This window comes from Stegodyphus dumicola, chromosome X2, assembly GCF_044657685.1.
Source record: "Stegodyphus dumicola isolate Sdum_Otavi_A_Nest chromosome X2, ASM4465768v1".
In the NCBI taxonomy this organism is placed as follows: Eukaryota; Metazoa; Arthropoda; class Arachnida; order Araneae; family Eresidae; genus Stegodyphus; species Stegodyphus dumicola.
In genome coordinates, this window is record NC_140781.1 from 195,639,838 (window position 1) to 195,652,663 (window position 12,826).

The 12,826-nt window shown below is 35.4% G+C and overlaps 1 protein-coding gene across 8 annotated transcripts in view; it reads right to left on the minus strand.

The window, feature by feature from the left end:
- Positions 1-12,826, minus strand: part of LOC118198261 (3',5'-cyclic-AMP phosphodiesterase 4C-like) — a 539,317-nt gene that overhangs the window by 58,049 nt on the left and 468,442 nt on the right. The window lies entirely within an intron of this gene.

The window sequence follows — 12,826 nt, forward strand, 5'->3', positions numbered from 1 at the left end:
TAAATCTCGACTTATCAAAGGGAATGGGAATCTTTCTACAATTATCAACAATTCATGAGAAACGCGTTTTGTCATTTGGCATATCTGAACAAAATCTCTATTGTAATTTTACATTTTTACTCAATTTTATAAAATCCGAATTTAAATCTTAAACGTTCAGATACGTAAAATAATTTTCCGATATGAAATGCGTTTCTCAATATGAAATGATGAAACGCGTTTCTCGTGAATTGTTGATGGTTATATGGAGAGGTTCTAATTCCCTTTAATAAGTTGGGATATCTCTATGGAATCAGTCATAATTCACTTGTTTTATTCTTTTTTTTTTTTTTTTTTGTATTTTAATTTACAATTTCAATAATTCCAGGTTAATTGTTTACTAATTCCAATTAATAATTTCCACAATAGTACTCATTTGCTACCTAAATTTTGACTTCACGTTTCATAGGAGGTAATTTATTTATATATTCTCTGTCAAATTAAATTTTACCTTTGCAGCAATAGCGCAGGATTTTACTTTTTAAGTCCTTTTTAAAGAGATTTTGAAATTCGTTAAAGTTTTTCTTTACAGATTATGTATATTTATGCACTCATGCGTTAGGAAACAGCAAATATAACCAAAATGAAATGGGAAAAAGTGAAACCTTCTCAGAAAATTTCGTATTATTATTTTTATGCAAATGCTTTAGTTTCACCATTTTTGAACCTTCCTTGCAATTTTTTTTCCAAGAAGCTAACGCGCAATCTATTAATCTTTTTTCCTAAACTCATTCACATTTATCAAATAGAAGAATGAAACAGTATACTAAAAGACTCTTTCTTTTCAAACAACGGAATGCTAATTTGGCTTAGCTTCGTGAGATTATTCTTTATTTCCAACAACAGCTCCTTATTGTTTTGAACACAAAAACGTTTACAGAAACACGAGAAACATGACAACACTAAAACGCATTCAGCCGTGTAATGGAAAATATGCATAAAAAGGCAGAAAAAGGAACATCTTTCACTGAAGTTACAAACTGAAAATATAGTTTAACGTGCCTAACTCGCAGCATCCCGATATATCAGACAGAGAGAGAGGAGAAAACATAATTTTGAATAAATAATTAAATTACACATGTGTTTTTTCCAAGAATGGTATGTAATTTAATAGAAGTCCTACTTAGGAAAAAAATAAATTACCAATTACCCTTGTTGCAGAGCTCTTTTATCAAAAACTGAAATCAGTCTTATTTGCTTTTAGTTATACCAAGGCATTCGCTGTTCTAAATAAATATAGGTTAGAGCATGCAGAGCACGTTGCTCATAAAACCTAATATATTGATTCTGAGCATAAAGGTCCGCATTACTACGTCTTCCTCCTGTTTTCAAAGTATTACTCAAAATGCGTTAACATTCAATATTCTGAAGCAAAAATATATTTTGGAAAGGAAATTCTGTGCTCTTTTTCTCTCCGTAGTAGTGAAGGTCGAGACACTTATCCTTTCACATAAATGTTTTCTAAGTTAAATGAATATTTACAAATATTATTTGAGGTATAACTGATTTTAAAAAGGGATTTTTATGACTTCTTCCTATTCGCTACATAAATTACTGAAATGGTGAAACCTTTAAGGAAATATACGTGCGAGTATGCAAAATAACTATTTAACATTTTTAAACGATAACAGCACCTGACGTGCAACAACATTAAATAATATATATATATATTTTACGAATCTAAAGGTAAAATTAACTTGAGATTTTTTAAGTCTATTTTATTTCAATCCAGCAGCTATAGCGCAAGATGGGTATAAAAATTTTGCTTTTAATTTTGACCTCTTATTATGTTTCTTTTTGTATATATATTATATTTTATTTAATAACATATTTATTTGTAAAATATTTTTACGCGTATTAATAACCAATTAGTTCATTTCTTTTTATTTGCTTATCATTTAAATTTTTTGCATGTTTCTTATTTTTAGTATTGTTCTGTATGACTACTCTATTTATTTTTGAATTTTGTTGTTATCAATAGTCTGTCTGCTCGTCGGGAAATTATCTCGCATGTCTATATCGATAAGATGTAATTTGGGTATTCTAAAGTTTAACGGAAGTGTAAACTTGAAGAGGGGTTTTTTCAGACATGCGAGATGACAAAGCGCGTTTTTCATGAATTGTCGATGGTTTTACGGAGAGATCTTTTTATGGAATCAGCAATAATTATCTTGTTTCATTCTTCTCTTTTACATTTTAATTGACAGTTCAGTGTATATATTTATAAATTCCAATTAATTATTACCACATTGGTTCACATTAGCTTTCTTAATTGCTTTCTGAGTTGCCAATTATTTTTACCTCAATAGTGTATATTTGCATTCTAAATTTCACTTCGAATTTCCTAAGAAATAATTTCCCTTATATTCTCCATAGTTTTATTTAATTAAATATTAACTTTGCATCCACTGCGCTGGATTTTATTTATTTATTTATTTATTTATTTTTTTTGTCATTTTGAAAAGTATTTCTTTATATATACTGAGAGAAAAATAAGAAGAAAAATTTTAAAACTTATAAAGAAAATATATATTCTGATTTATATATTCTCTATTAAATTATAAATATATATGTAATATTTTTAAAACATAGAAGAGGAATTAACTTGCAGTCGTAGTAGCTGAGGGTGAAGGCTTACAAATGAAGATAATAAAACATGAACTTGAAGAATTTCCAGTCTTTATTTTCACACATATCCAATTAATTTGGCACACACTTATTCAATCATAATTAAATATGATAAATTTCGATGTACATTGATTCTGAAAAACGAAGCGAGGAAGACGCAGACAGTTTTAGACGGGAAAGCGAAGCGAGGAGTTATTAGCAAGGTGGAAGCTAGGAAAAAAGTGACGCAATGTTCCATGTTCCACTTAATGCCGCAATTAGCACGTAGAATTACGTGCTGTGTTCCAGCAGTCATAATGTAGTTGCCACGAGGAGCGCTGAAAGTAAAGAAATGCATGAGCTGGGCGGTGCAGGATAGCTGAAGTGTAGAAGGGGTGTGACCAACGTCACGTGACTGACTGACTGACTGATAACTTATAGCCAGAATACCACTGAGATCAGTAGTTTATCTGGCTCAATCAAATTTATGCCGGATGGGCACAATAACATAGAATTATCTTCACATAATGTCCGAAGTAAGGAGGAGAAAGACGGATAAAGAATAGGAAGACCAGCAAAGCAAAAGCTCACTAGCAAGTAACCGGCCCGGTAAAGGCGTGACTAAGTGGGAGTCATAAAATGAGTGTAGAATGTGAAGTACAATAAATGAGTAAGATACAAAATTAAGAATGCTAATAAACACATTGGGCACTAGGTGGGAAAGTTCGGGTCCCTGATAAGGTGGGCCGCAAGTGGGCGCAGTTTGGCGTCCTCATTCAATATTTCGTAGGTAAAGATATCAAAATTTCTCATATGGTCACAGTTCAGAGCTTTCGTGAAGAATTTTCTGTTGATCTTATTCAGGTGCTCTTCTAGAGTGTCCAGTTTTAAGTCACAGTGCAGTGTAGCATTGCTCACAAAAAAGTGAGCATGGGTGATAAGCCTTAAGACTTTGTTTTGCATGATTTGAAGTCTTTTTATATCCTCCTTGGTAGCCGTGCACCAGGCCGGCGACGCATAAGTCATCAATGGCCTAATTGCCGTGATATAAACTAGCCTCTTTTTCCTGAGGTCTAAGCTAGAATAATTACCCAATATAGGGATGAAACTATTTACAACAGTGAAAATTTTTCTTCTGACCTCTGTTATATGATCTCCGCATTTTAATCTTTCATTTAGCATTACTCCTAAATATTTCGCCTTACTAACTCCAGGAATCTCTTCAGAGAATAAGAAGAGCTTGCTATTAATTGTCAACTGTGTATTTTTCCTCCTTATCAATAATAATTGCGACTTGCTGGCATTAATAGCAATTCTCCAAGTCGTACACCACTTTTCTACCACTGGTAGAAGCTCCTGTAATTTCTTGATTGCATGGTGTGCGTTTGCGGACTTTACGGCTAATGCCGTATCGTCCGCATAGCACCCAAGAAAGTGATTTCTGCCAATGTGAGCCCTAGGGAAGTCATGAACATAAAATAAATACAGGACGGGCCCTAAAATGGACCCCTGTGGGACGCCTGCATTCATGGTGCGTAAACTGGAGATGTCCTTTCCAATAGCCACAGTGAATTTCCTATTAGTGATGAAAGACATAATTAGCTGAATCAGCTCTCTATCCATAGGGAGATTTATAAGTTTATAAATAAGCCCCTCATGCCAGACGCGGTCGAATGCCTTCGCCACGTCTAGCATGAGTAAGGCGACATTTTGTTTCTTGTGAAGCGCATCCCCACAAAACTCGACGAGCCGAACCAGCTGCTTCGTTGCTGAAAGCTTTCTCCGGAAACCAAATTGTTCTGGAGGCAGTAATTCAATATAGTTTTTCAATCTGCTGTAGATTAATCTTTCAAAGACCTTTCCTAGTCCCGGAAGCAAGCTAATGGGCCTGTACCCATCTGGCTTAGTGTTATCCTTGCCGGGCTTAGGCAATAAAATAACTTTTGCGGTTTTCCATTTTGTGGGAAAATAGCATTGACTAAGACACGCATTGATAATACTCGTGAATTTGGCACAACATTGCAGGGCAGATTTCTAAGTGCGTGATTATTAATACCGTCTATGCCAGGGACCTTTTTGACTTTAAGCTTCTTTGTGATTTCTTTGATCTCACTGGGGGTAGCAGTGGCCATGTACCTCTTAGCAGTGTGGGCATTAAGCCAATCCCTAACAAAGTAGCATGCTTCATTGACAAAATTAATGTCCATGGGCGTCATGTTAGGTCTAAACTGCTCTTCTAAATGGTCCGCAAGGACCGTCGATTTGTCTTTATTATTGAGAGCAACAGAATTTTCAGTATAAATCGGCTTATTGCGTGTACGCTGCCTTTTCAAGTTACGCATGAATGTCCAGAGGGTGCCATCATTCGGACTAAGATTCTGAATTTTTTCCTCCCATACATCTCTCTTATGCTCATCTATTTTCTTTTTAATTAATTTATTTAATTTGTTCATATCTCTTTTAACGTGAGGGCTCCATGTAAGGTGCCACGCTTTCCTCATCCTATTCCGGTCCTTAATCATCTCTTTAATTTCCTGTGGCAGAATGCCAGCGTTATTATTTCTTCTCACGTGTCTAGATGCATTTTCAATAGCATTATTGATTGAATCAGTGAGGGTATCAACTGCATCATCTATATCTTTCCGCGAGTTCAGAGTATCAAAGATGGGCGGATTCTGACTGAGAAACTTCTGGAACTTATTCCAGTCAGTCGTGCGGATCATTTCATTTTCTGCCTCTTTAGTAGTGCCTAGGTAAGCAATGACCGGTATATGGTCAATTCGTGCTTTACTTCAGTATAAATAGGGATTGAAGTATTTGTCAGAAGAATATCAAGAAGGTCTGCATTTCTTGGGTTCTGTGGTCTGTACGTATACTCCTCAGTAACATGCAAGGCAACTGGGTGATTATTTATAAATTCATAAAGGACCTTACCATTTTGGTTAGTTTTACGGCACCCCCACTCGGAGTGCTTTGCGTTGAGATCACCCGTTAGGATATACTTATTATTGTCAGAGAGAAGTTTGGAAAGAACACTTTCCGTCAGTAGTTTCCTGGGCGGATTATAACATGAAATGAAATTCAAATTACCATATTGCGGTAAGTACACTGAGACTGCGACCATCTCATGTCCGTCGTTTCTATCCTGGCTAATCAAACAGGACTGTAGCGAGTTTCGCACATAAATTGCGGCCCCACCACCACGGTGACTCAAACGATCGCACCTATATGTGCGGTAATTAGGCAAATTTATACGCACGCATGGCGTGGCAAAAGTCTCTGTTACAAGGGCAATATCAATATTGTGATTGTTAAGGAAGTTTAAAAATTCCGTCAACTTGTTCTGAATGGCATGAGCATTCCAGAATGCTAATTTTATGGGATCTCCTTGTGTGGTGTACCTATCCATTAAGATCTTTATTTATGGTAGTTTTGTCCTTATGAGTAGGTGCATTTTGTCCTATTTGCTGTGTTAAAAGAAAGCCGGAGCTCTTAATGACCGATACAAGCTCGGCCAGGTGTGCAAAAACAGTTTTTGCTTCCTTGATCGTGTCTGCATACAAACCTGTAGACAGGGCTTGAGCAAATGATTTATTTTCTATAACCCTACTAGTATAGACTTTTGGCTTATCCTGTTTCTTTTTAGGGAACATCTCACAACCCCTAAAGTTCGAGGTGTGAGATTGTTTACAGTTCGCACAACATGGTGGCAAGTCAGAGTTTTTATTAGGGCATTCAAAGGACAAATGTCCCTCTCCGCATCTCACGCACTTGGGTGCATAGTTACAGCCAGTTTGCGTATGATGAAATCCTTGGCACCTATAGCATTGTAGCGTGCCCGATCTACCCTTATCATTTTCGACTTTAATTCCTAGGTCACATAAGTGAGTTTCGTTGTGTATATCTTTGGATTTGGGTTTCTTAGGCAGAGTAACTAAAAATAGCGGGAGTTTAATAACCTTCCCTTTTCTTCTGCGCGTAAGTTGCTTAACTGATTCAACTTTGTATCCTAAATCCTCTAACTCCTCTTGTATTTCTACCGTATCTGTATCTCTTAAAAGACCTCTTATCACAACTTTTATGTCTTTATCCTCAGGAAGCGTGAAAGAGTGATGTTCCACTTTCGTGTCTTTTAAAAAAGTAACAGTCTGCCTGTAATGTTCAGGGTTTCTGATGAAAGTTTTAATCCCTTTATTATTCTTATTAGAGTTAAACTCAATGTTTCTCTGTTTAAGTGCCCTAGCTATGTTTTTCCAAGTAGGGTAATCTACTTTAACAGTTATGGGTGGTATCCGTGACTTTTTCACAAATTCCGCTTCTATGTTTTCATCTGAGCTTGTATATTGTGTAGACGTACTAGCGTCCGTGTCCATACTATTGTTATCCTCACCATTAGTGGCATTTTCACTAAGTCTCTCCTCCATAGTGTACATTTGAGTTGCGCCAGCCTGGGGAATATGAGCGTCAGTTCGCCCAGTCGGGCACGTGACCTCATCTGGATAACTGAGTGGTCGCGCTGCGTTTTCGGTTCCAGACCTACTCGCTGCAGCCTGTTTCTCAGTTCCTTCACGAGATGGCGCCACATTATTGTGGCTGCTGACCGCAAACTCAGAACTCAATGTTTGTGTAATTTTACTACCTATGTCCTGACTAGGCGAGATTTTTAAACTTTTGGGAGCCTTTGGTTTGGAATTTCGTTTCAAGCTAACATCACCTTCATGTCTGGTACTGTGCTTGTACTGTTCGACAGTAAGTTCGGAGTCATCATCAGCTATGTTCACAAGAACATCAAATTTGTTTTGCACTTCAGGAGGGTCCGATTCAGTATCGCTCAGAGTACGTTTCGTACTTTTGGTAATAGCAGTCCAATGCATATCGTGTTGGGAGACATCAGCATGATGGGAATCAATTTCATTAGGCGCTAACCGGTTAGAACCGACTTGTGCTAAGCCTAGTTCAAAGCCACGTGTAGAGTTCAGACTTGCTCGTACTTTATCCGATAGGTTAGGGAGAAGATTTAATAGAAAATCCAGATCAATTCTTTCATCCTCAGTCGAAGGTAAATCCTTCTCTTTGGAAGTTAATTCCGCATATCGAGCGAAAATTAGTTTGACCAGTGACATGTTGATCAAGTCCTTAAACCAGTTAAGTCATCAGGGAAAAATAGATGCAAAGAATCAGTAAAATCGCACTAAGGCCTTTTTACTACTCTTTGGTCACTTAAGACCGGTGAGCAACCTTTTATGTGCTAACAACTGATCGTAAAAGAAAAATCAAATTGACTTGGTAAAACGAGAAAAGAATCAGTATGTATACTTCCTATTGCGAAAAAAGCAGCCAGGCCTAACCACCAAATTCTGAACGTACCTAGTCGGGTATGAATAAATATAAACAAAACTACCAAAAATTGAAGTGAATGCCACGGTTTTGAGGGGATCAAAGTTGGTGGCACCATCTATCGGAATAAAGAGAAATGAGGCCTTTTTTTTGTCTCGCAGTTATCGAGAGATCATTTTCTCTTATTTCATCAACAAATATTTCGCATATACGGGGCTTAATTTCTATGATTAGAAGTGCCGGAGCCCTATGGAAAACCGTCAGCAAAGAGGAACAAGAGTAAATAAATAAAAAAATGACTATTAAACTCATTAATAATTTTAAAATTAAATAGTTAATTATTATCAAATTAATTATAGCTATTTAATTAATGTTTATAAATTGTTAGTTAATCAATAATTATTACATAATTAATTAATTTGATTGATAATTATTATATAATTAATTTTTATTTATTGAAATAATTTAAAGATTGAAGTAATTAAATAATTAAAATTAAATAAAATGTAAAGAGATAAATTGAAATTTAAGAAGCGATTTTTAATATAATTTTGTCGTTAAAATAAAATTTTCGAGATAAAATTTCTACTGAAATTGTTATTCAATTACATAAAAGAAGTGCCGCAGTCTTCTTATTTTCAGCTCCGGTGCGCTTCGGCTAGAATTATGATTTATTACAAAAATTAAGAAGCACCGGAGCCGAAATCCGGTGGGCTCCAGCCCAATTTAAGCTCTGGTCGTAAGGGGGCAGTTCTTTTATCATCACAAAAATTAAATATACTTAAAGTACAGTTGATGAAAATTCCAGGGCGAAACAGAATGGGGGTATGAGTGGGTGGTAACAAAAAGTGAGGGGAATCTTGGTGAGAGAGAAAGTTTTCTTTGACCGCGGCTCTTTGCTGATATAATTATTGCCATCAAGCAGATGTGTGTCAGGGGTAAAATGAGTCTTGCAGTCCTAAGGATGAATGTAAAGTTGCTGGTTACGCTTCCTCCCCCTCATTAGTGAATACTGTGGGAAGACTATGTATAGGACGTGCTTGAGCAGTTTATCTCAATATTTCACTCTTATTGTACTCGCTGTCACTTAACGTACATTAAGAACACAAACTTTCCTTCCTGCGAGGATAACTAACTGTGAGCATCGATAACAATACACTAGATGCGATGGCACGGCAAGAAATTTACGCGTTCCTAAAACAAATTCCCCCAAATTTATTGCCCTTCTTAAAGGGAAAGGTTTCCGCATGTGAGTGAGGGGACTTTAGTTGAACGTCTCATGTTCTCATGAGTTCATATTTCCAGGAAAATAGAGTATTGTAAGGTCTGCTTATAGCTAAACTAAAACGTTAGGAATTCTAAATTTGTTCCCCCTTTAAATTGTGGTTCAGTTTTATGAAAAGAAGTATCGGAGCTCATCTTATTTAGAGCTACGGCTAAAATTGTAATTTATTTTAAAAACTGAGAAGTACCGGAGCCGCGCTCCGGTGGGCTCCGGGGCAATTTAAACACTGCGCATATACGAAATGATTTAAAAATGTCAGATCTCTAAATAATATTATTGATTACCTTTAAGCAAAATATTCTTGGTCAATGAATGACAAAATCATAAATAACAGCTGGGGCAGAGAATTTATTTCAGAATTAGGGCTAAAATAAAATTGTCCGAGGCCCATAGTTGCGCAGAACTTCGAAAGAGTATATAAATAATAATAATAATAATAATAATAAACCTAAATCACAAGCAATTAAAATTAGATAGAGTGTAAGTATAAATAACAAGTGAATAAATAATAAATCAAAATAATTTGCAAGAACAATTTGCAAGAACAAAAGACGAAAATGCTAAATGTACATGAATAATTTAACGAATTTGAAAGAAACAAAAACTGAAAAATTAATAAGGTAATAAAAGAATAAAATACAAGTAAGGATACAAAGTAAGTAAGGATAAATAAAACGCAAGTAAGTAAGGATAAAATACAAGTAAGTAATACGAATATAAATTCGGCGAATATCCTCCTCCTTCAGAACATAAACGACCAGTTTAGATCTGTGTAGTCTCACATTCATAAAATTAAAGTTTTCTCCAAGACCTTTCCGAAAAAACCTTTGCATAAGGTTCAGTAGCCTAATCCTTGTAGCACTGGGTGTCATAGCTCCTGGAAAAGACCTGGAAATGGTGCGCGGTCATCCAATTCGATGCTTCTCGACACAAAAATTCCGCGATTGTTGTCGATTTCTTTTACGCTGAAGTTACGATTGCGGGCCCGAGGCCTTTTCCAGACGAATCTCAGATCACTCTGTATACTGAATCACGATTCATCACTGAAGAAGGTGTAGCCCCAGTCTTGCTGTATCCAAGTATGATAAGCCTGTTTTCATGAAAACATGGCTCTGTGTTGCGATCTATTGAGGGGGATATATGCCACTGGTTGCCAAGCTTAAAAGGTCTGCCCTGCTAGGCGTCTATGCACAGTTTTCCTTGAATGCCTTCTCTTCAAGAAACACAATTCTGTAGGCAAATCTTACAGATTCGGAAACCGGCCACTTTCAGATTTTGAAAAAAAAAAATCTTTTTAACAGCGGCTAGATACTAACGTTACATTTACCATTCCCCAGATGGTATGTAACATCGATTTTTAAAATATCAGGGAAAAGGGAGCAAGGGAAAAATGTCCTATTAAATTGAAAATTTATTTTAAATAATTCATTACAATGAATTGCGTTTCTCCGCTCGGTGCTATTTTCTGTCTCTCCCGTTCAAAAATAAAGAAAAGTAGCTACCTCACGTTTTGAAATAACTGAATTATTTTTCACTCAGATTTAAAACATTTTCTTTACTAGAAAAAAGCTCTGTTTCCTTTTCGTTTCAGCTACGTTCTACTGATAACAGGTGACAATCATAATTAGAGCCAGGAAAAGTATTGGAAACCAGAGGTGTGTATTTAATTATTGGTGTATTTAATTATGGCAAAGCACACTAGGGCTATCTGCCTAAGGGGAGGGATGCCTTTCGTGGAGGACTTTCTAAGGGAAACTGGCTCGTATACACGTTACACATGGGGAAAACCACGAAAACGCCCATGCAGCCAGCCCGTTCGCGGGATTCGAACCTCGGACCGAACTACCAGTGTTCAGCGACTTTACCGCTCGGCCGCTGGTGGGCCAAGGAAACCAGAGGAAGATGCTTTATTTTCTTTCAGAAAAGAAAAAATGTTCAGGGCATTGAACAAAAATTAAATATTTTTATATTATAGGAGCGTGCTTTCTAAATCACATGTGAAGCAATAGTTACTTTTTTATATTTGTATTAAATATATAAATAATATTATATATGTAATAATTCTTTTTTTGTTATTATAGTTTCTCTTAACAGTCCTTTTACTTCTTTTCAGGATTATATTAAATGTGTAGTTGAGGTCCTTGGTAAATCTATTTGCGGCTCTTTATTTTACCTGAACTCTAACATGCGGCGTTTGCTGACATAAAGTTTCGCGACCCTCTAGCTATCCCATAACATAATATGCAAATAATTCATTTCGCATAAATGAATCATGACTTACTTCGCATGTAATTTTAAAACTCGATGCCGATTAAACGCGTTTCTGAAAAAAAAACTAAGTTATCTCCTCGTCACTGGAATATTTAGATGATTTTTCCAGCAATTTCTGTCATTTGCGATGCAGTTTTCAAACAATTATATTGTTGTTAGCAAAGCTAATCATGCATTTAAATCTGACGAACACCAAAGCTTGAAATAAAAACAAGTGCTGTATATATACATATTTTGATGCATGGAGGGTGCCGGCAAAAATTATGCACGTTTTGAATTATTATAAATTGTTTATTTAATAAGAAATAACCCAATTTTGTAAGTTAAATAAAAGAGAACAAAAATAAATCTGCGTAAATTATCGCAAGCGTTTGAACTTGTTTAATGCAAGAACGTTTGATAGTACATTGAAATTGTACTGAAAACGTTATGAATGTTTTTATTTGGTATCTTTGAGAGAATTTTCTTTAATAACCCTTTTCAAGTCATTAAATTGTAGCAGTTTTATACCCTAAACATCATCATTTATTTGTTACCGTCAAAAATGGAAAAATTAAATTAAAATTTTAATTTTTCCATTCGTTTGGCATAAGATCTGCCAGAGGTGGGATATATTTAGCCTTACTTCTTCGCCTAGAAGAATTTCCTCAAAAATTGGACCTAATATCTTAAAGATATTGGTAAAATGTTTTATCTCAATGGAAGTAAACAAATGAATTGCCAGAAATAATACTGATTACTATTGCAGTTGCTAGAAGTAAAATGCTTGTAATCTTTTGCAAATTCCTTTATACACTCAGCGGTGACTGATTTCGTTCTGTAGTTCTTTTCTTAATAATGCCCCATATTCACCTCTAGTTAATTTCTTAAACTTTTAGATAAAAATATTTGTCCATATAATAGAATTTATAGATAATATTTAGAATTGCCCTAGTTAATAATACCTTAATTTTACCTTACAGAAAAGAAGAATTTTGAACAAAGTCCAATTTAATTTGAAAATCCAAGCATATATGCCTCTCTAACAATCTAAACAATCTTTCAATGAAGCAACAACATTATGGCAAAGTCCGAGCTTTCTCTCAAGCGAGCTTTGAATAATTGTTCATATTTTCTCCTCTACAAGTTTAGAAAAATAATTTCTATACTTTTACTATGAGGTAGAAATTTTTTCTCTTGATTGCAATTTTAATTAGTACTTCAGCAAGAAAATAACTGCGTCGTAAATTATTTCTTTTAACTGCGAATTTTTAATTAGTCCTTCAGCCAGAAAACGGCTGCTTCTTG